At 40.2% G+C, this 23,087-nt stretch overlaps 1 long non-coding RNA gene across 1 annotated transcript in view; it reads left to right on the forward strand.

Annotated features, from left to right (window-relative positions):
- Positions 1–16,501: 16,501 nt before the first annotated feature.
- The window catches only part of LOC128852186 (uncharacterized), a 40,012-nt gene continuing 33,426 nt past the window's right edge, over positions 16,502–23,087 (forward strand). The window contains exon 1 of the long non-coding RNA XR_008449890.1: positions 16,502–16,675. This is a non-coding gene — a long non-coding RNA (uncharacterized LOC128852186). The remainder of the gene's footprint in view (positions 16,676–23,087) is intronic.

The following is a 23,087-nucleotide window of genomic DNA, read 5'->3' on the forward strand; positions in this document are numbered from 1 at the left end:
TGAGAAATAGTAATTCTCCAGGATTCAGTTTTATCCTGCTGGTGACTGCGGAAGAGGACCAAGCTGTCAGCAAGAATTGAGGTGTGGCGGTGAGAGGCTGGTAGCGTCTCAAGGGTTGATGGAAGGTCAGTCAAGGAAGTTTTGAAGTATTTTGAGCAGAATAAAAAGTTCATAGCGTGGCCAATGGATCTGGGAGCCTGCATAAAAGAGATCAGTAGGACGTTGGGGGTAAGTTCCCATGAGAGGCTATAGGAGTCATTCCTTCCCCAGGGGCTCTTTCTGTTTTTCTCAAATCAGTTGGGTGTGTACGGCTACCGCCCTCCTAACTGCCTTCTTCCATCACGAATGACTGCCACTCTCATTCAGTCCCTGTCAGAGGTGACCTCCTTCTGCTGGAGGCCTTATTTGCCTTCATGCTCTGTGCCTGCTGCTCGGGGCACGGGAAGTAGCAGAGCCATCCTCACTCCTGAAGGAGGGCATGAGGAACTACAGAGAATGGAATTTTGAGTCCCTCCTTTACCATGTGCAGGCAAGATCCCCGTGTCCTCTGCACTTGCCTGATTCTCGGTGCTTCATAACTTGTTCTTCTCAACCATTTCCTTTAGATACAATCATTTCCCTTTAGATACACACCCAAATGAGTGTTTATGATGGACAGAGCGGCAGACAAAACTCAAACAATACATTAGTCCCTCTGCACGCACACATAAAATCCTAGAAGATCTATATAATTTTAAAACAGCTTAGTCTATTTCTCTGAGTACTTTTTATATTGTTAAATAACATTAAAGTGTTACTGTTGGTCTCTAGATCTACCCAGCTGCATCTACAAACCTGTCATGAGAGCACCCTGACGTCAATGGACACATCTTTTCAAGGCAGCTCACATTTTTCTAAAGTTCTTCATAGTAATTAAATGACTTCATCACTATTATAACAAATGTCATTCATATTGCTAATGAGAGCATTAGGCTGGTTTTTCAATTAAGTGTTTAGCAGGGCATGTTAGTATACTTTGGATTTTCTGTTTTAAAACTTTTGCCTCTACTTTTAATTGGAAGCCTAATTTGAATATAGAATATGCAGTTTTTAAAAACTCGCTTAGCATTTGAATATTTCTTTTTTTCTACTGCAAGAGCCTTTTCAGATCTGTTCTTAACACATTTTATACAGAAGTCAGTTATCAAGAGTAATACATAAAAAAGATGGATGAAGAGATGTAGAGCATTAATATATGGTAGTGGTGGCAAGCTTGACAGCTGTCAACGTTGCCCGTGTGCATTTATCTCATACTCTGAATTATTTATTCATCTGAAACACATTTGAAAATGAAGCAGATGAATAGTAATGTAAGGTAAATTAAGCCTGTTTAGGGCAACTAGAGAGCCAGATGGGATAAAATACCTGCAGGAGCAGAGCACCTGGGTGTTGGTGGCTGCTTCTATACACAAAGTGTTTCACTTGAAAACAAGACTCAAATTATTGAAGAGTAGCTGGCATCTCTGGCTACAAAGCGTCTTTAGTTTATTCTTCTGAATATGCACATAATAAATATTTTATATATTAAACTCTGAGTCTTGAAAAGGTTGAAGGAGGCAAAAAGAAAAGCAAAATGCTAAGAGAAGAAAGCAAGCAAAGAAGCAGCAATCTAAAGAGAAACACAGATGCCTCTAAGACACATTTATTGCAGGTTTCACCTTGTAATGAGACCACACCCACATGAAGAGAGTGGGGAAGTGTAGTGCAGGTGAGGGTATTTAGGCTGAGTGGGGAAGTGTAGTGCAGGTGAGGGTATTTAGGCTAAACAAGTGGGGCTTGGCTCAAGCGTGCCTGGGGTCAGATGGTGGTGAAGCACTCTGGTGTATCCTTTCATGCTGAGCTAGGTAAGAGTAGTAGAGTTTGAAATGTTTTTATCTCTTTGTGTTTAAATTGTATTTGATTTCACGTAGCTTAGCAGAAAGCAATGGAGTTGTTTGAGGTATCCATAGATAGTATTGGGTGCTGAGTTGGTATATGGCTATTGCTGCTAGATGTTGTATGAAGGGTGGTAGATTGACCTCTGTGGGAATAGCTTTATGCTGTACAGTTTTCTTGCCATCGTGAATTGCATTTTCCTTGTTCAATTTTATCCCTGTTGTATGGTAGGAGATGGCCTGAAAAACCTGGGTAGAACTGTATTAATCAAGAGTTATGGCTTGAAAGGTCAAAATTAAGTGCTTCAAGCTGGAATTCTTTTTAATCGTGTGGTTAACTAATCTGACTAAAGGCTCCTGTGTTTATTATTTTGCTGGCTTATTTATGCGGGCAATAGGATTTCAGACAATATAGCATAAAAATGATGTGAGTTTGAGTTGTTCTCATCTGTTCTGTCCTCTCCTACCATGTTAGGATCCAGCCACTCTTCATAACGAAGTGTTGTTTTAGAAATACATCTGCAAGCTAGAAGCTAACCGGTGCCTCTACAGACCTTTCATGGCTGATTGAACAATGGATCAGGGTAAGTCAATTACTATACTCACAGAACTCTAAACATAAACCAGCTTTTTTTATTTGAATGCTTGTTTTTTTTCTGTACAAAACATCGAGGAAGCCTTTGCCGAGCTGACTACAGTTGACAATGGCATATTTTGAACCTGAAAGTCTGAAGTCAAAGTTCTCTGGGAGAGTATGAGTTTATCGGCGTGTCCTTTTTCCTTGGCATTTTGCACTTAACGTCTTTGGAGCTGGGGAGCTCTGTCAGCAATAAGCGGATTAGTTTTTGAAAGGTTGTTTCTTTTTGTTTCTTACGAGTTACATGAGTTTTTGAGCCCACCGCTGGTTATATAGGATATGTTAATATTTATTAGAACAGTGAGAATGAGTGACTCTGTAGCCAGAGGGAGCTACCTAGGCAAGGGAAAGATGCAGATTCCGGTTATTACTTCAATTAACACTTAACCATATTATACAGTAGAAAAGATTGACGCTTCCAAAGAGGCACTTCAATAACTACGTCTAGCTGCCAAATGGAGTTCTTTGAAACTGGAGACTCACTGGACAGGGCAAGTTTGGGAAATCGGAGCAAGGGGATTTTGTGCTGGTGGTAATTTTGTTCACAGACAGAGAGCTTGAACTGACTGTATTGTCTTTGGAGTCTAGGAACTTAGTGGACTTGGAGAGCTTTCACTGAGTGAATATTTTTCACCTCTTTTTTCTGAGTGGAATTGTTTCTGCTTTCCAATTTTGAAGATATGAAAAATCCACAGACAGCTCGATGAAAGAGAAATATAGTTGGACATAAGATTGATTTGTTTTGCTGTATCGCCCACTCACATCTCTGTATCTCCGATTTGAATTGTAGACAGAAATTCAGGTATTCAAAGCATGAAACATGATTACTGCTGATGATTACTGGGATGCATGAGGACTCTTAGTATTATTTACCACGTTTTCATAACTTGTTTGTTTTGAGGAGATTTGAGATGCCACATTCTTTCAAAACAAATTTGTTTTTTTAAAAATACAATAAATATATATGGAGAGCTGTGCTTCTTGTTCACTTAAAGAATTATGTTACTTCAATGCCTGTAATTTAGTTACTAAATAGTGCAAGTATTGTCTTACGTGTTCCTAATGTAGCCATTTCGTAGTGTGAGAAGGCTTTTTTGGTCCTTTCAGGTTACTACGTCACTGATGTTGTTTTAACTTGTGTTCGGTATTATTCATATCATTTTCTTTTTGCTTGGAATTGCCACAAGCAGTTTGAATCTTTCTGACGGCCTAGATGATTGGTTAATAAGAAGTAAATTTAGCATAGCTAGTAGTAAAAAAAACCCTGTCACTTAATATACCTGTATAGCACACGTATTTATGAAGAAATGTAACTTTATTTAGTTAAGTCTTTGTTCTATAATGTGAATAAGTGTGTCTGTTAACTACGAGCTGTTGAGCAGCACCTTTCTGTAGTACTACTTGAAATACTCTTGCTTCATCTGTGTTGTAGGTGAATGAATATGAAAAAAAAAACCCAGACAGTAATTAAGTGGCTTTTGAAAGAAAATACAGCTGAAACTGACACCTGGACTTTGTGTTTAGAGCTTGTTTCCTTTCTAAAATACTTAGTTTGTTAAGGCTAACATAGCTTCCATGTAGCTCAATATCTCTAATAGCTCTCAAGTTGAAAATGGAAGACAGCATTCCAAAATATGCAGTCTTTGCTTTCCTAGCCTTCCTCCAGTCCAGGCAGGGAATGTGAATGTGCTTCCCTTCAAATCAGAAGTTGTATTTAAACTTCACCGCCCATACTTTTTTTGTTGGTGGAGTTGCCGGGTGGCACCCTGGGCTCGCTTGCTGGGCGGGGAGGTGGTGTGAGCCGAGCTTTACTGGGAGGGAGAAGCACGGCTTCAACTTCACAAGTGTCTGTGAGGTGCCAAGCAGCACAGCCTGCTGCCTCTCTGAATTATATTTCACTGGATTAAAGATGTCTCTAGTTCATAACTGTCTCGTTTCTAATAAGTGCACGGAGTTGAGGTGACAGCAAGGAAAAAGACTTGCCAAGTGTGTCTTGTCTCAGTTTCTGGGGATTTTCGCTTTGAACACAGTGACTTTTTTTTTTTGTTCTGTTTCGGTTGATACAGACTAAAACGACATTGGCTTAGAGACTTATTTTTATTTTTCAGTACAGTATATATTTTTTTTTGTTTAATTTGCAGTATAGAATCATAGAATTCTTTGGCTGCAAAAGACCTTTGAGATCATTAAGTTGTACCTGTATGTAAAGGGAAGATATGTAAGAAAAGGGATTGAGTGACGTGAAGAATGCAATGACATCCAGCAGTAGACATGGAAATGGTGCCGTTACAAACAAAGCAGCCATGATGCGAAGTGAGTGCATTTTTTTTCATGTCACTTCAAACTAATGTAAATTTATCACGAGGTTTTTGTGGAGAAAAATAATTTGTTTTCTTTATGGTTTTAGAAGTTATTTGAGTCCGAGATGAGAACAATGCAATTCTATGCAATATTATATCAAAGAGTAGATTAGTGCACACTGGGAAACAAGCAGAATCTCCTAGTGCTCCGGGACAAATGAAAGCAATGCTAATGATCTCCTTACTGAGAGTGTCATTCATCCATCATCAGCAATTTTAGAGTGAAAGATAGATGTTGTCATTTCAGTAACTGTATTAGCTTAGTTATTCTTCTGTTGGGTAACCAAATTCATCATTTAGTTTACTTAGAAGAATAAGCAGGGGACTGGCCTTTGTAAGGTATACTCGTAAAGAAAACCAAGCGATGCTGTAATACGTTTTCTTTGGTTTATTGACCCTCTTTACTGTGCGCTTCTCAATGCAGTTCTTATTCTTGAGACTACAGCTTCATTGAGACACATAAGATGAATTATTTGTGGATAAATGCAAGAAGTCTTCAAAATACTAACAGTGTTGCAAAAGACCCGTCCTTTTCACATTGAATGTAGTTTCCCACACTCCTGTGTCCATCCCTCCCCTTGGCCATAAGAGGAGTTGGTGTTCAGGTGAACAGCTTCTCTTCTGATGTGACTTCAAGGCCGACTTTCGGGGGCCTTCTTCTGAAACATAGCCCTGTTAGGTACATTGAGGCAGGGAAATAATGTGGATTTAGTTGAAAAGTGGACTTCAGAACAGGCCAGTCTCGAGAGCTTTCAATACAAGAACTAACGGAGGTACTTCAGGGCAGAGGCCTGAAGGACAAGGTCTTTTCTACTTAATCCATCTGTAGGATTCAGCTAAACCCAAGTCTGATACTGCTTTGACGTGTTGAGCTTAAGTATTTTCTCTGGATTTGAGTTTCTCCCATCTTTAGGATGAAAGATAAAACATCTCTCGCTGACCTGCCTCAGAAAGGTTTGAGAAGATGCTAGATGTCGTGCATAGGGCAATTTGCAGATGAAAAGCACAATAGAAATGACAACTGCTGTTACTTTAAGTCCACACAGGGCTGAAACTGTAGTAAACAAAGAGGTGTCCCAGATGTTTGATATATACACTGCATGGAAAGTTTAATATGCTTCGAATGCTTCAGAAATCAGATCTTGGTAGTTCAAAAAGTTGCATTTCTTTGCTTCTTCCCCCCTCAGTAGAAAGTGACAAGAAGCTGAAGTATTATTACAATAATCTCCTTCTTTATTGTTGTTTATAAAAGGGCTTCTGGCTAAATGTTCATTACAATTTTTTTAATGTCTGAAATAATATATATCAGAACTTTATGGCTGTGCTAAATAAAATGACCCATTTAAAACTTCCGAAGACTATGTGTAAAGGCATCATATGCTAGAAAACTCTATACGTGCTGTATGCTACAAATCTTTTTTTTTTTCCTTTGCATTTGAAGGAGAATGGCAAAACAATAAATCGTGACTAGTGACATTTCCCTATGCTACCATCTATTTGTAACACTTATTTAAAGGCTGCATTGGCCATATCCATTCATCTTTTCTCCTGGGTCAATTATGCTGTTTGCATTCAAATCAATCCCTTAATCAAGCCCTTTGATAATTGCTGCGATGCAAGGGAGATATTTATCATAGAAATGTAATGAAGGCACTTTGTTCCAGCACAGTAGAGTTTAATATTGTGCTGCCACAGTGGACTCTTTATGCATATGTGTGTAGTTTATTTTCCAAATCAACACTCTCAGGCAGACATGCCTGGATCTCACTGATGGGGTTAGGTGGGCAACATACTAATCTTAAGATCGCTGTCTTCAGGGCTTACGTATTGTTTCTGGACACCACCAGCTACCTGAAATTTCAGTGAACTTTGTATAGATGCCTCTATCCTTCCAAAGAGCAGCAATAGGAATTAAACCTCGTAAGAACTCATTAAACATACCTTACAATATAGTATGGAAGTGAGAAGAAGATGGGCTCTTGAGTGCAATTCAGACCTGGGCAGAAAATTAACTGTAGCACTGTGGAGGCTTTCTGAAATTTAAATCATGTACTTGTGGGTGGAAGTTTGGTACAGTAGGATGGTCAAAAATTATGTGATCGGTTTCCATGGAATATGTCATCTGTTATCACTGAAAAATCATCGTGTTTGGAAAACAACATAGTAGCGATAGAGATACTGGACTGAAGCTTTCAGAGACTGTGGTAATTTTGAAAACTTTTTCCCTTTCCAAAGGATGCTTTCCTTAGTCATTTGTGAGAATACTGTTGTATGTGTGATGGTGTGAGTCTGTAAAGTAGTCGAGTTTGTGAAAAAAGATGATATCTTCTGTTACATTAAAACACACAGCCAGGAAAAAACAAGCCATGTTTTTTTTGATCACTGATACGTTTCCAGTCTGAAGCAAGCTTTAATGCAAAGGTAGTGCTTATATATTTTAGTTTCTTTACATAACAGATGAAATGAACTCAGGTTTCTCCTTTCTGGTAAAACCACTCTCAGATCTTGATATTCTTTTTTGCTTTTACTTTTAAAGAATGCGTTTGTAATAGCTGTCTCTTATTTAAGCTGTTATGAAACTCTAGCAAAAAGATGCTTATAGCTGTCCTTGACCAACAAAAATCTACTGCTTAAATAATGTTCCTGATCTGCAAATGTAATTTGGATTTAGTGAACTGAAACAGGTGGAGCCATAAAGCTTCTCCGTGGCTTTGCTCTTTCCGACTCCTCCAATTCTCTTTGAAAGTGGGACTATGCGGGGCCAGCTAGCACGGAGAGCTAGATCCTGGGCATTCAAAACAAAGCCCATACATCTTTTGCGACAGCTTTTGCCCAGTTTGCTGACTGCACAGTGCAATGAGAACAAAAGATGAGGAGGAAGGTGCCTTCCTCCCAGCCTCATCTAGTGAGAGCAGGAACTCTTGCCCTCCAGATGATGCTGAAGTGTCTTCCAATTTGTAGTGTTCATCTTTTCCTCTCTTTTCTGCTGTAAAAGGGTTAAAGAGGGCTTGCCTTAGTTATATCCACTATCACTTCCCAAAGTCTAAGTAACTTTAGCCAGTAAATTTTAGTATTTTATAAGGGAATTCAGCAGTGTTCTTCAGTATTGCAGCTCATGGCATTGGATGTCTAGATTCCTTAGCGTCCTCTCAAAGTTTCCCCTTACAGCTTTAATACTGAGCATTGTACACTCTTTTGTACATAAAGCATTGTCCCTAATTAAAAAGCTTCATTGTAGATAACTACCATTCTGGGAAAAAAACATTTTCATTGTAGTAAACCAAATATCCCAATTCTATAATAGAATGCAGTTCCTCAAAATATGTTGCCATGTGTGACATCAGAACACAAGCTTAAATGAATGTCATGAAACTGAGCTTACAAATATTAATTCAAAAGAAATGAACATTGAAACAATTTATTTTTGATGATGCAATTTATTAGCGCATCCTTTATGCAGCCAAGCCTAAAATAAAACTGTATTGAAGTTTTTATACATCATTTAGTGAGAGTTCTTTGAGCAGTCATTCAGCTCAGCAATGTTCCCTAACTGCCTCAATTCCAATTTCACTTTATATTTCAATTCACCAGGCTTCACCCTCCTCCCCCCTGCCTCTGGGGATCCTAAACATTCTACAAAAATTCCATTTTATTGCTCTGGTAATAGTGTTATTTGAGGCTTCAGATTGTTTAGAAGCATCCCAAGTACAATACTTAACAAGTGCTGAAACTTCTGAGTGGTGGTTAGAGGAAAACCAAGGTCCTTGTTTTCTCTGTTCCAGACTAAAGCTGAAATTCTGCTGAATTTTGACTTTATCGATGCTTATCTGGGTTTAGTTTTATACAAATAGTCCAAATTGAGAACACATGACAGAAGCTGTTGGTGAGATTTCAGTGCCTCAAATACAACCTACTGACCGAGTATCCATGTGGCTTGTGAGTAGGCGGAATACAAGCCAGCCTAATACCAAGGGGGGGACCGCAAGCTGCCTTCAATTTAAATCTATATCTATATTTTGCAAAACTGTCAAGAAAAGTGAAAAAAGGGGTTAATGAGTTACTTAAAATAACTCTCCTTGCAGTATCAAACACAATTCACAGATCTGCCTGTAAGGTTCAAAAGCAATGTGGCTCTCTTGGTCCGGGTGAACACAAGAACAGTGCACCCCTTGCTCAGATCTGCTGCTTCCTCCTCTTCTTCCTCCCCATGCAGTTTCCAGGCACTGCTGTGGTCCTAAGCAGCGATAGCCACACAGGGGTTCTCTATAGAGATGTGAAATGCTCTAAGAATGAGGAAGATAAGGCTTTTAATAGGGCTCATTAATTTAGGGTTGGGTGTTATGTGAAATTAGTCCAACATTTCCTGGGTTGCTTACATCTCGCTTCCTTCTTGCTGCAAAAGCCTCTGAAATTAACCCCAAACAAGCTAGGAAATAACGTGCATGTACCTCTCATCCTCAAAACTGGCATTTTTCTGAATGCTTTGAGCTAAATTAATCTCGGTGTAACTTCCAGGCTATTTGGCCACGCGTTCAGTTACTCTATCAGAAATTACAAGTCCTGAAGTCACTGTGAATTCTGCATTTAACAACAGATTTGACCTTACGTGGCGCCTACTTTAGGGCGAACAAAACTTCACTTTCAGCTGGGTAATCTTGGGTATCAGCAAATTGACATCACAATCGTTTGTTCCTCAGAATGTGCTTTTAAGATTGCTGGGTAGAGAGAGAACTGGGAACCTCTAGTTCCTACTGACGGTCAGGATTTTCAGTTGCCAACTTTTAATGCGTTCCTGGGTATGTCATATATGGAAAATAATGTTTGGAATAATAGTGTTGTCTAAACTCCTTATTGACCTTTTGTAGTGACACTCGTGGACTGATTTGTGGATAATTTTGAGATACTTTCATTTCTGAACAGTGGTGGTCTGTTGTTTTAGCAAAATAAGTACTGTACTACCAAATATTGATTGGGTTCAAAAGCAAATCGAGCAGAAGACAATAGCACATGCTTTGATTCATAGCAAAGCAAAAAGGGTACTGCACAACAGCAGGGGCTTGCTTTATTAGGCTCACCTGAGGGACCTCTTGCTGCCTGAAGTGAATGACAAGAAAATTCCCCATCAAAATGATTCCGGTGTTTAGAGTATTTTTAAAAACAAGTAAGTATGGCCTGACTTTGATTTTTTTGAGTCCCACGGCACTGAGCTGCCTGGAGCCACCAATTTGTCCCAGCCTGCTTCTCCACGTGGCACCCGTCCCCAGATCTCGTGTTTGTTTGGTCACGGTGGTGTTTGGCGCATGTACATGCGAGTCACTGGCTTTCACGTTCAGTAGGGAATAAAGTGCTTTTTGGACACTTGCGGCTCTCTGGATTCAGTCTGCTGGATTCGTTTTAGGGGTAGCGATCCTTCAAGGAGCCTAAAAGGTCTCAATCTCACATCAATGGCTATAAGTAAAAACTATGGTGCTTGGTCCCTCTGAACGGAGCCTGGCACCACACACAGGACTATTGGAGACAAAGGAATTACCTGAGGAAAAAAGATAGATGTTTTTTATAATCCAGTACCAGTCAATTGGAAACAGCCAGCTGACATGACTAGGTGTTGTTCTTTTGCTCTTCAGTTTATTTGGCTTTGTCAATACTAAAATACAATGTAAATCATTACAAATCGAGGGAAAACATGTACAGCAATGTTAGTTCATATCTCTGATCTAAGTAATGCTGGCAACTCTAATAATAGTAGACCACACCAGCTTAACATTCTCATATTACGTTAGTCTCTGCTCACATTTTCATGGACCATAAATCAAGAGTTTTCTCTACAACTTTCAGACAGCAAGAAACAAAGCTGAAAACCCTCACAGTGACTATAGGAATTTCATGAGAGGTTGTATCATACCACTAACAGGCTACCCACTTCACAATAATGTATTGTTTACAAATGGTAGGCTGTCATTTTTTTCTGCTCTGTATCATGAGAATTAACAACTTTGGTTTATCCGATTTGTCATCAACAGAAGATGTGGCAGGGGAGGCTTAGGTTGGATCTTAGGATAAGGTTCTTCCCCCAGAGGGTGGTGGAGCACTGGAAGAGTTCCCAGGGAAGCAGTCATGGCACCAAGCCTGATGATAATTAAGAAGCATTTGGCCAATGCTCCCAGACACGTGGTGTGAATGTTGGGGTTGTCCTGGGCGGGGACAGGAGTTCGGCTTCATGATCCTTGTGGGTCTCTTCCAACTCAGGATCAGAATCATAACGTAAGTAGGTTAAAGTTACCTAAATTTAGGCAACTTATTTTTCAGACTCTTAAATGCTGGTAAACATTGCCAGGGTAATAAGTGTGTTTCCCAATTCATGCAAGCACAGTAAACCAAATTCAAAGAGAATTATCTCTTTAAGAAACATCTCAGTGTACTGTTATCAGTTCATGATGCTTAATCCGGGATAAAATGTGATTTCATACCTTAGAGCTTACTTACTCATCAATTATCCATTTCACACCTGGGGTTAAACCCTGCCTGCACTATAAATATGTGCTCTCATGCAAAGGCATTGTAGGTCATTAGTAACAATTGAAAAATCACATCACAATAATCTGCTTTAAAATTGGTATCAGCAAGCCATTTACTACCTCAGCTGAATAGATTGCTTAAAAACAGCAGTCTGTTGTCTTTTTTTCCCTCCCTGCACTATTAGGATGATTAATTTTGGCTTACCCTATCTGCAACCAATAAAATAAAAAAAGTGACAAACAAGATCATTTAGAGGATTTACTTAATTCCACCTACTCTGCCCCATCTCTGGTTTCTAAACATGTTCCTGGCCCTGCTAAATGCCTGCAATTAGGAACTTGCCATCACCAGTGTTCTTGCTCTTGCTTTTCTCTCTTGCTGCAGCTGAGATGGGAACTTCATGTCCAATTTGTTTCCCGCTATCTTAGGACTTCCTGAGCAAATGCAAGAACCGGAGGGTCCCGGGGTGCAAGGTTCCCAAGTTCCTGTCCTTTCAGAGGAAGCAACCAAAACTAAGGATGACTTCTTCACTTCACATGCAGCTAAGCTGGAAATGATTGTCACAAAAGAGTTGCAGATACCACAGGTTTTTCATAAGGATGAAAAAGAGAGCGCACAAACAGATGAAGGAAATATCAGTTTCCTCCTTTCTTAAATTCAGAGACCCCTTCTTTGCTTTAAGAAATCTCTCAGCTGCACGCCGTTGGAAACTGGGGGAGCAGAGAAGAGAAATATGACTGTGCTTGATCTAAGTCCCTACACTTTGCTCTTATGTTATCAGAGACAGCATCCTGGACAGATTCTTGCTGTGATTTAAAATGATCACTCTTGAACTCAGAAGCCACTGTAGAGCCTTTTTCCTCAGTCCCTCTCAGATCTCCTAGAGCAAGAAATCCCAACAGACACAAACATAAGGAACGTACAGGGGCTGGGAAAAGTTTTGAGGAAAGAATTGAGAAAATGTAAGGAATTTTGAGAAAACAAAAACTCGTGCAATATCTTTACTTTTATGTTTTGTACAAGGGGACACTCACTGTGGCTAGGGAAAGTCTGACATGGGGATGTTTCTCAGTTATATTGCTACTAGCCGGATGTAATAAAAATATTTGTATTCAGATTTCTGATCTGTTTAACACCTGAGGATTATACAAGATGGTTACTTAGAATGGACATCTGATTGCTTTGCTCTGTCTTACTGCGTTGCACCTCAACCCATCTGTCAGGGAGGTGAAGGCTTGTGCTTCTTTCACATACCCACGTGTAGCTCTATGGTTAAGTTGCTAATGCGGAGCAGCAAGCTCACTCTGAAATCAGTGTTTCCGATTCTGCATAGCTGTTTTTCCAGAGGGAAAGGCCCCTTTTGTTTACCTAAGGTATTATTTCCTTTCTCTGTGACTGGGATTGTTGTTATGATACCTTTCAGTAAACGTTAACTATGAGAAATAATTAATATCCAGCACAGGGGAGAGTACCCGGGGGAAAATGGACTCTGAAATACTACTGAGTGCTTCTCTAATGTGATGGGTAAAGACCTCCACTGGACAATGAACACGAGAAAAACAATTCCTGCTGCGTATTCATGGATCATTCTTTTAGAAAAGTGTGAGATAACATTACAATATCTTTGAGGTAAATGCTGAGTGGCTTTTGTTTTTCTATCCTACAGCAGGTCAGTCTTTCAGGAAAGACTCAGAATGACCCATTTTTTTCACATTTTCCATATTAACTTAGTATTAGGAATATTTATAGAAAGTGCTTAGAAATACAGAGCAAAAAGTTTGGTGGTCTTTAAAGTAAAATACATTACTATTAGTCATGTTGCCATTCAGTCCATAGGACAGATGTTTGTGACAAAGCTGCATTTACTTGTGAAGAAAACCTGTAAGGCCGGAGAATGTTTCCTCTCTCTCAAAGTCCTGGTTTTGGTTTAGCAATGTCATCTCCTCAGAGGTGCTGTTCTGTAAAAATTGAGGCCCGCTCTTTCACTCTGCTTTGACAGAGGCGTCCAGCGAGGTTTGATTCCTGTGAGGGAGCAACATACATGTTCATGGTGGTGCTTTCAGCACCAGCTTCTGAAGACCTACCCCATTTACTCACATCTCCCCCCAAGCCTTGCTGAAGTTTACAACTGGCTTGTTCTCCCATTTAAGATGTGATTCACCTCTGAAAGCAACCCAACTTGCTATCCTTTCACTTTACCCTCTTACTGTGTCCATCAACCAATAATGCAGAGGTCAGTTGTGATGGCCATTTCACTGTGTTGTAAGACGTGGGAGATTGCCATGTACCAGGACCAAGGTAAAAACGGGCTCAATGACACACCTTGCATAACCGAGCTACTGGTGGGTGGAAATAAATGAGGCTGCTCCCAAGTGAACAGTAGGACAACACAGACAACCAGACAAAAGTGAGAATAAAGATACTCCGAGTCTATAAAGGCTATATTTTCCAGCTTAGCAAAGGAAATGAACCCTTATTCTGAACAGCACCTCTGTCTTTAACACTGGGAGATGCTAATGCTATTAACAGCTCAGGGAACTGGAGCGGAATATTGGGCAAGCACTAATCCATCTGTCCAGGCAAACCACTCTCCTCCGAACATAACTCCTCCATTAGCTTTGTTTCATGTCTGTTCACGCGCTCACATGCTGCCTACACCTCCAATCCCTAACCAGCAGCTGCCAGGTGTTTTCTCCTCCTTCCCCTCGCGTGCCTGTAGCGTGGCAGAGCTGCTCAAGGCGCCGGCTGCGATGCACCACTTGTGTCCTCAGGCCGCTGCAGGCACAGAGGACGATGGATGCCCACTGTAACCTGTTGTAAGAAAGCAGAATTACCGTCTCGCCCAGAGCTGGCGTGATATGCGAGTGGGATGCTTGGCAGCGATCAGCAGGGCAACTTTATTATCATGTCCACGCTAAATAAATGAGGTCCTGATAGTCTGTGCTATACAGCTTCCCTGCATGACATAGCAATGATTTATTGGCACCGTACGAATAAACTGCAGGGACTCCTCAGACCAGAAGAGATCACATAATTTATTCAGTGGAAGTCTCGTGTGCCCCATATGCACATACATCTGCACAGAGGCACTGACACTGTTCTGGAGAGGGTTTTTTAATACCTTCAGATGAAAGCAGAGTTGAAGTCAAGCAGGTGTACTCAGAAGTGCTCTACACACATAGAGTTGTTCATTTATTCCGGGGTTTTGGTTGGATCTTGGGACTTACAGGAAACCCAGGAGTGCCATTGCAGCGCGTGGCCTAAAAGCCAATGATTTTTATACGGGCTGTAACTCTCTCTGCATTAGCTCTGCAAAGGTCTTACTCAGAATAATAGCAGCTGGGATAGCAAAATACCAGAAACTGAGTTTTGTATCAGTTGTGTCAAACCTAGGTCTGTTTCTTTCAGCCACACAGCAGTGACTTCCCTTCATGTGGAGGCCCTCAAATATATAGACATTTAGGCCATCTTCTCCATCCCAATACAGCATGAGTGCAGCTACCATTACAAGGTGCCCAGAGAGGGAAAGCAGACTTCTGCTCATGTCATTCCCGGGTCTTAAAAATCCCTGTCATTGCAGTTGCAAGAGATCAGTTCCATAGCAAGAGATAATGTGGCTGGTCTGTAAGGGTGTTTGAAATCACAAAACTTGGCATTTTTATTTCCAGTCAACCTGTTCTCTTGAAGGGGAGTGAGGGATGGATGATGGAAAACAGTGCAGGTGTAGTTTCTTTTGCTGAGTCTGGATTAACAAGAAAAGGGAGTATTTTATTCTCTTGAGAATGTCAGTGTCTTCATAAGCCCAAGGGAAACTCAGTGCTTCTGAGGAACAGCAGTAGTTCGTTGCTCTTTTCATCCCACATGTCCAGCACTGATCGAGATAGCTGGGACGTGAAGTTTCAGTGTAATCATCCCACCAAACTCACAGATGAGCCACTTATCTTCTCTAAATAATAAATTGAAAATTTATTTATAGCTTGAGAAAAATTAATTGGCACAGTTAAAACATAGACAACTGTTCAGGGAAGCCTGATTTTATGATACTGTGAAGATGTGCTTTTGCTTAGTCTGAATCTCTGCCCCTTCAAACATTGGAACAGTTGCCAATGTGTGTGTTTGTAGATGTGTTTCCATACAGAGTAAATGCCGTAAACACCCTTTTTGGCTAAAAGAGGGGATATGTATATTTGAATAAGCCATTCATGCTCTGAAATTATATGTCCTGGAAGGCTTTACTTGAGTATTATTTTTTGCTGCCAATATTTCACTGGGGGGAGGGGGAATGCTAAGCAAAGCAAAGACCTTGGTTATTGTTGGGTGCTGTGATCAGCAGCAGATTTGTGTTTCCAGTTAGTTTGGCTTCCTGGTTTATGGAGGCGGCTTAAATTGGGATCTAAAAGCTACAGGGAACAGCTGCCTTCACTCTACCAGCTTCATCAGCTGGAGGAATAGGCTTAATTTTATACAACATGGAGTTTTTACAAGTTGAGGCAGCAGGACAGCAAGCAGGGGGGAAGTGGCAGAATGAAAGAGGAACTGATGGCTTTTGGCTGGATAGCACTGTTGTTTTTCCATGGTGTTTGTTCTCATTAAAAATGCGGGTGTGTGTAGTACTCGGGACAGTGAGGAACAGTAATCAAACCTTCTGCTGTCATGAGTGGCGTCAAGACCTTTACATGGAAGGCATGGTCCAGGTGACACCAGGGCTCCAGGGCACCTCATGTCATGCACAATGTCTCCAAAGGCCTGATGTCTTTATAAGCGTGGAGATGTTTCCACTGTCCCTCTGGTGAGGTTTCTTGGTGGTCCCTTCTGGTTTCAACTCCCTGACCTCACAGTGTGGTGAAGCCAGAGAGAGGGCTGCCACAATGGTGGAGCTACAAGACAGTGGCACCACTCAAACCTCCTCTGAGCAACCCCACTGGAGTCAACTCCCCACTTCTAGTCTTAATTTATGCCCAGAAAAAATAAATTTCTCTGGAGCAACAGTGACATCTTGTGGGTTAATTTTAGTGTATTCTGTATGGAAATGTTCATTCCTGTCTCCACCGCCTCTGCTTGCGCAGAAACCGGCAGTCTGAATTCAAGCCGCATCCACAGCCATCTGCTCAGCACATCCCTAGACCTGACAGCAAAATAACTGATGGATGGCAGAACTGCTCAGAGAGTATTATGCCAAGAATTCACTTGGAAATTCAGTTAGCAGGATCATGTTATTTGGAAATAGTATTTTAATTTGAAACTGATTGGTAAGTGGATGTTACACATATTTCATTAAGAAGGTACATAGAAATCTTAGTTCTACATGGACAACTGGAGACTTAAGTGTTTGCTAACACGCGTGTTTTTGAAGATGACAGGGTTCTAGTTTTAATTAGCAAGAATGTGATTAGATTAATGTTTTTCAGCTCTCTGTTCTCATCATGGTAACATTTCCTTTTTATTATGGTTTTCATCTCTGAGCGTAACTTTTGCTACTGTGTTTGCCAATCTGCTTGCAAGGCTTTATTCGATTCAGATCTAATTTTTTTATCCTGGCATATTGAATTTGTTGCTCCAGAGGATTTTTCATTCCAGCTGGGCTTCAGTTATTCTCTGATTCTCCCAGCGCTCCATTTTAAATCCTATTGTGATTTGCGTTTGTAGACTTTCGATGGGTAAACATTATAGCTTCTCAAACTCGGTACTGTCATATCCTTTCCGATGGCACTTGGCTCCTGCTGATCTTCTAAAAAAGCATGATGTTTTGCATAATATTCTGCATGGCATTCAGTTATGGAGATCTTCACATTTAAAAAAGCCTGTAATCAAGAGAAGAGCGATCTGCTATTAATTATCTGTCCCCAGGGCTCATGTTGTTCCTTTTGGTTATGGCTTTATTAACCCATAGGAAAATATGACATTATAGATATTAAAAATTCATTTCAAAAGAATACCGCCATCTTAAAAAAATGGAATTCAGTCTTTTAATTTATTAATCGTTTAATAGAACAATTTTAAGTAAAGAGTCCTAGGTTTGTTTAAAATAGTTATTTCTGGAAAACTCAAAGATAACATCTTCATACATGTGTTAGCACATATTTGTGCACATGAGCATTGAGATGATTGCCTGAGAAAGCTTGGAAATCTCTGGTATTGGACACGGAATGGATGAAGTTTCTGAAGGCTAACTTCCCAAGCTGATGGTTGGTGTCCTTTCTACCCACTTCTTCTCAAAATGAACCTGCTCAGAGCTATAAATACAAAAACATGACGGTGCATTTGTGTACATCCACGCAGACTTCTCTAATGGGTTTTTGAAAGTGGTGATAACGCACATCTTCTGATCCACTTCTCTTCCCCACCTCCTTGCATCATCCTCATTTTAAAATCCGATTCCTCCCTGGCTATAAATAAATGGTTTAGGGCTGGATTAAGGACTGCCCTGGTACACCCACCCAGAGGAATCAAAACTTTGTACTGAGAGGCAGACGTTTCTTCTTGAGAGGTTTCCATGGAGGCTGATCACTTTAGTATTTTTCTTTCTTACCCATACCAACAAAGAAATAACCAGGATTTTTTAGTGTCATCATGCATCAAATTTCTTGTAAAAGCAGGGACACCTGCAAAGATTTTCTTCTTGGAAACATAGTTTTAAAAGTGAATAAATAGGAAAGAGAGCCCACAACTCAATAATCTACTAATCCTCGAAGTGGTAATTCATCACAGTGCCATCTATTTAGAGACATTATAAATCAAATGCCTTCCTTGTACCTATAATGATGTCTATAGCAGAGTGGTGTTTTTAATCTATTAAGAGCAAATTAAGGGAGACAATAATCCAGCAATCTATCAGTTTCAGAACTGCATTCTGTTGGACATTAAAGATCAATTAATAAAACAATATAGGTGCAGTATGCCATTGCTATAATATTTTTTAGTGCAATCAATGTTTCCCTTTTTCTTAGGATTGTGAGTACCGCTCCTCTAGCGATACGTGCACAATAACGGGCCAAGGAGATGGATGTTAGAACAAAATGTACTGCTACATTATCACTTAGAATATATTCTGCTTCCTTTGTAGGAAAATTATTTCTACTCTTATGCATTTTGCAGTACAGTGCAACTACTGTTTTTTTTTCCAGATTCTTCTGGCCTTGTTAGTATGTATTCACCAATTTTCCTACCTTCGCTTTTGCATGCTTGCTAAACCTTTGGCATAATTATATTGCTGGTCTTTATTAGGTATAGAAGTACCCTTGGTACACTGAATGTTTTCCATGGGAAGGTAGTTACAGACTTGAACGGGTTATGCTCAGGGATTACTGATATGCAGCAAAAAATACATAAATAGTTATGCTCGTTAATACCCGTATGAGTTGCAAAGGCAGAAGCACTTTCTGAAAATTATTCTCCAAGTGCTTTTAGGCCTTCTGCTTTCTTTCCTTTAATGGTTTAAATGTGTAATTTAGGAGAACTTTCTTCCAAGGGAGGCAAAGGGCAGTTTCTTCAGAAATACTGTCAGCACAGCAGTCGTTTTGTGCATAGCTCTGTCCACACAGCAGAGGTCAAACCGGTCCTTTCTGTCACATGAGATTATCTCCCTTTTTGACATTTCTTTCTTTTAACCTGTCATCTAAGAAATGTCTTTAATTAAAATGATGAGGAAAGGTATTGCCTGTGTACATGCAGTTTATCCTGAAGGTCAACTCCACTGGCAAACGTTCCCTGTGTTTGGGTGATTAGTACCTAAGCCTTTGATTCCTTTCTAGTGATTTTTAATGACTTGGAAGCTAACAGGAAAGTTCAGGTGCAAGTTTTCCTAATTTGGGAGTTTCCAATTACACTGTTGTGATTCAAGCAAATTTCAGGTATATAAATTTCCTTCAGGAAATCTCCCATTCTTGCATACATTCCCACATTTTAAAGGTTTGTAATATATGGTGTTGAAACACTTCTAACACGTTTTACCCCAGAATTCAGGTGATTTGGGGGTTTTTCCAAGTGTAACTGAGAAAATAACCAACGCTTACATTGAAAATGCAGTGAATTAAAACAGCCTATGATAGTTAAAAAAAAAAAAAAGGAAAAAAGAAAGAAAAGAGAGAGACTGACAGTTATGTCCTGAAGCCCTTGTTAAGGCTCCTTAATAATCTGCCTGGTTTTGAGAAATGCAAAGCACTTGACAGCTAGTGAGGAATGACATTTAACAAAACAGTGATGGAAAGAAGTAGAGAAACCGCGAGTGTCTGAAACACAAATGGTGACTTTGTAACCGTGTGCTTGGAGAAAGGGGCGAGAGTTGTTCTTTTCATGGCATTTTCTAAAACGTGACATTGATTTCAAATTTTAGATACAAAACTGGGTGTCAGAATTTTCTTGTCACGAACTTCAGGATGCTTTATTGCTTTTTGATTAAAGGCAATAATAAGCTGCTTTGGTTTCAAAATGTCAACTCCACCAAGAGGCGGTAGCAGCCACATCTCCTTGAAGTTCAACAACTTGCTGAAAAGCTGAGGCGGCTTTGTGCGCAATGGACAAAGATGGACTAACAGTAATCCCTCCTTCCCCAATAAATTTTTGTAGACACAATCAGAGAAATTCTGAAATATTTTTTAACAATAATGGCCATAATCATCTCCCAGATTAAAACACACGTAGCGTTGCTGTGTGTGAAAGGAGGAGTGTGTCTAGTGGTAAGGTTTTGGGGAGCTTAGGGCTTTTTCTTTTTTAAATAACAATGTGCCATTTAAATAGCGGAAAGTATGAGGCATTGCTGTACTTTTCCATGTGTGCCAGCTGGTATTCGTTTCTGGGAGGGGAATAGGAAAGATGTTTCTTTAGTCTAGCATTACCTGCAGTGTTATAAACTGGGGGAAATACAGGCTCATTATAGCAATGAATGAAAGCAGACATTTACTGTACCTGTGAATGGTGGGTGTTCTCTCCCGAACAGAAACAAGTGGCAATTTTTTCACAGTTGCCTCATCTTCTTTTCTGAAAGTGCTTTCTTGGGAAATTAAGAGCAAAAAACAGTTCAGATTGATGCATCTTTGGCATTTACAATAGAAAAGACACCGAATGGGACAGATCCTGCACGTCATCCTTGGTGAATTATTCCTCCTCAGCTTGGCCATGCATACAAAAATGGCAAGATGTATAAGCACCCATTTCTGGCACCGTTTTCTTCTCCTAACAAGACAGCAGGCTGTGTTTGTCATGTACGCAGGGCCCCAGAGCTGCCTTCTTTTGGAAGAGGTGGCTGCCTGGCCCCCTTACTCACAGTTTATTTATTTTTCACTTAAAATAGACAAAACCCAGTAATTCTTTCCTCATGGCCTGACGGTCTTTCACATAACAAAAGTATTTGTTTTCTCCTCTTTGTTTCTAGCAGGTTGAAAGTATTCAGAGGCATCCAAATACTTTACTGATGGAATTTCATGTCATGAATTTCTACATGTTTGCCTGTCAAGGTTCAGCCCAAACCTGTCTTGATAGGCAGCTAAATATGAGCAGTTGTGTCCCAATCCCACCCACTCCCCCCCGCCCCGGTCCCTAAACTGGCAAAGGGAAATGAGATTTGTGGGTTGGAAACTAAAGCTAAAACAGCCTTAATGAAACAATAATAATAATAAAGAAAATATTATTAATAAGAAAACTATAAAATATATACAAAATTGAACACCACCACCCCCTCCGATGACTATGTAACCATTGATGCTGGCGATCAAACACAGGGGAAGGTCCTGGGCTGGACGCAGTGGCAGCAGGGAGTGGGACTGAGGAGCTGGACTCGGGAACGGGATTCAGAAATGCACAAATCTGGGGTCAGGGGAAAAAAAGGTAGACAAGGTCCTCGCTGGATGTCAGCCATCAAAGAAGGGAGCTTGACCCTCGTGGTCCCTCAGTTTTATACCAAGTGTGATTTATGTGGGAGGGAATACTCTGTTGGTCAGTTTTGGGTCACCTATCCTGTCTGTCCCTCCCTGCTGATGCAACCCCTTTTTCACCCTTTTCACTTATTTCCATCAGCTTGAGGATGAGCTTCATCTCCACAGGGACAGGTGTAAACAATGGCCTTTCTGCATACCAATGTCCTGTATTACCACCTCTAGAGAGAAACACTGACTGAAAAACATGCAGTAAACCTTCAGAAAATGAAATCACTTAGACAAAGCCTAGCTGAGAAGTTAGAAAACTGGTTGTACTTTAGCTCAAACCGGAACATCGCTGTAGGGACTGAGTTTTGCTAATTGAAAAGGCAGTAGAACTTTAGAATTAAAAAAAAAAAAGAGGAAAGCTGAGGTCTCTTTAGTGTCATCAGAGAAACTGTCTTTCCCGCTTGGGTGATGGACGCACAGCAGTTAAGTGTGGTACTGGTTGGTGAGGATAAATAAAATTTGCTACTCTGAAGGTCTTGGTGGTGCTGCCCACTGGCTGGGGCACAAATCAACCTTTGAAGAGACGTGACAGTTGATATTAGAAAAAATAGTTGTTACTGGTTTATCCATGTTTTCTGGAAGCGGATTTGAATCCAAGCTACTTAAGGCAGAAAAGGAGGAGGGAATATTGTGGATAAAAGTGAGAAACTAAGGGATTTCAGAGGAACAACAATTTTGGAATATTTTAATTTTTACCGATTGTCTTCTGGAGAGAAAATGTGAAGTACTTACCTACAGGGTGCTTTATGGCCTGTTAGCTGAAGTATACTACAATAATAATTAGAAAAAAACCTTTTATTTGTCAAATATACAGCACTTTTGATACTGTCTTCCTGACTTAAAGACAAAATAAACTGAAAGAGGTAGAGTACTAAGACCGCTGGTTCTAGTTCACGTGCAGCCTGATGGCCTGCAAGTAGTGACCGATAGATGAAGCGCACTGTCGTGATGCATACAGAATCTTCATATGGAAATGATGAAGGCCAGGCAATATTTCTGATGCTTGCAGTAATTTCTTTGAGCTGTCTACAGGCTTTTTTTTCTTGTTCCTTGCACGTAATTCTTCCAGTGTATTTGGTGTGCCTTGCAATAAGTGTGGTTTAGTAATTGAAGTCCCCCTACAATTCCATGTGGACATTTCAGGAGCAGGAACATGCAATTCACTGGACAGTTTAACTTTGGTCTACGGAGTTTTCTGTAATATTTGATTTGGTCTCTTTTCCAGTGGTCGTTTGTTATCAGTTTCGTTGCAATGCTCAAGGAGTATTGTGAAGATAATAGTGTACCAGGGGCACAAAAATGTTCAAAAGAAATTGAGATGAACTTTAGGTACTCACAAATATGACTGCGTGATCCACTCCCTTGTTATTCTATTATTATGAATTTCTTATTATAGAGGAATGCTCGTTGGCTCTGTTTGCTTCCTTTTACCACAGTGAATTTGATGAGAGAACTTGAAAAGTGTACAGATAATCCAGGAGTCACTCCTCATAGTGACCTTTGTGTTAAGAAGCCTTCCCAGATTTTAAAAATCCGTTGAAACTGAAGTAATATGTTAAAGTTAGCATGACAGTAAGAGCTATAATAGGAGATAAAATCTTAACAAGTGAAAAAATCTATAGCTAAATTCACATCTAATACATTTCCCTTCATGAGCTTTGCATATACTGTGAAATTAGGTCAACATCTTTCAACTTCCATATCTGCAGAGGAGGCAGGCAGGAAAAGGTTACCTGTGTGG

This window comes from Cuculus canorus, chromosome 4 (genome assembly GCF_017976375.1).
Source record: "Cuculus canorus isolate bCucCan1 chromosome 4, bCucCan1.pri, whole genome shotgun sequence".
NCBI classification, from domain to species: domain Eukaryota; kingdom Metazoa; phylum Chordata; class Aves; order Cuculiformes; family Cuculidae; genus Cuculus; species Cuculus canorus.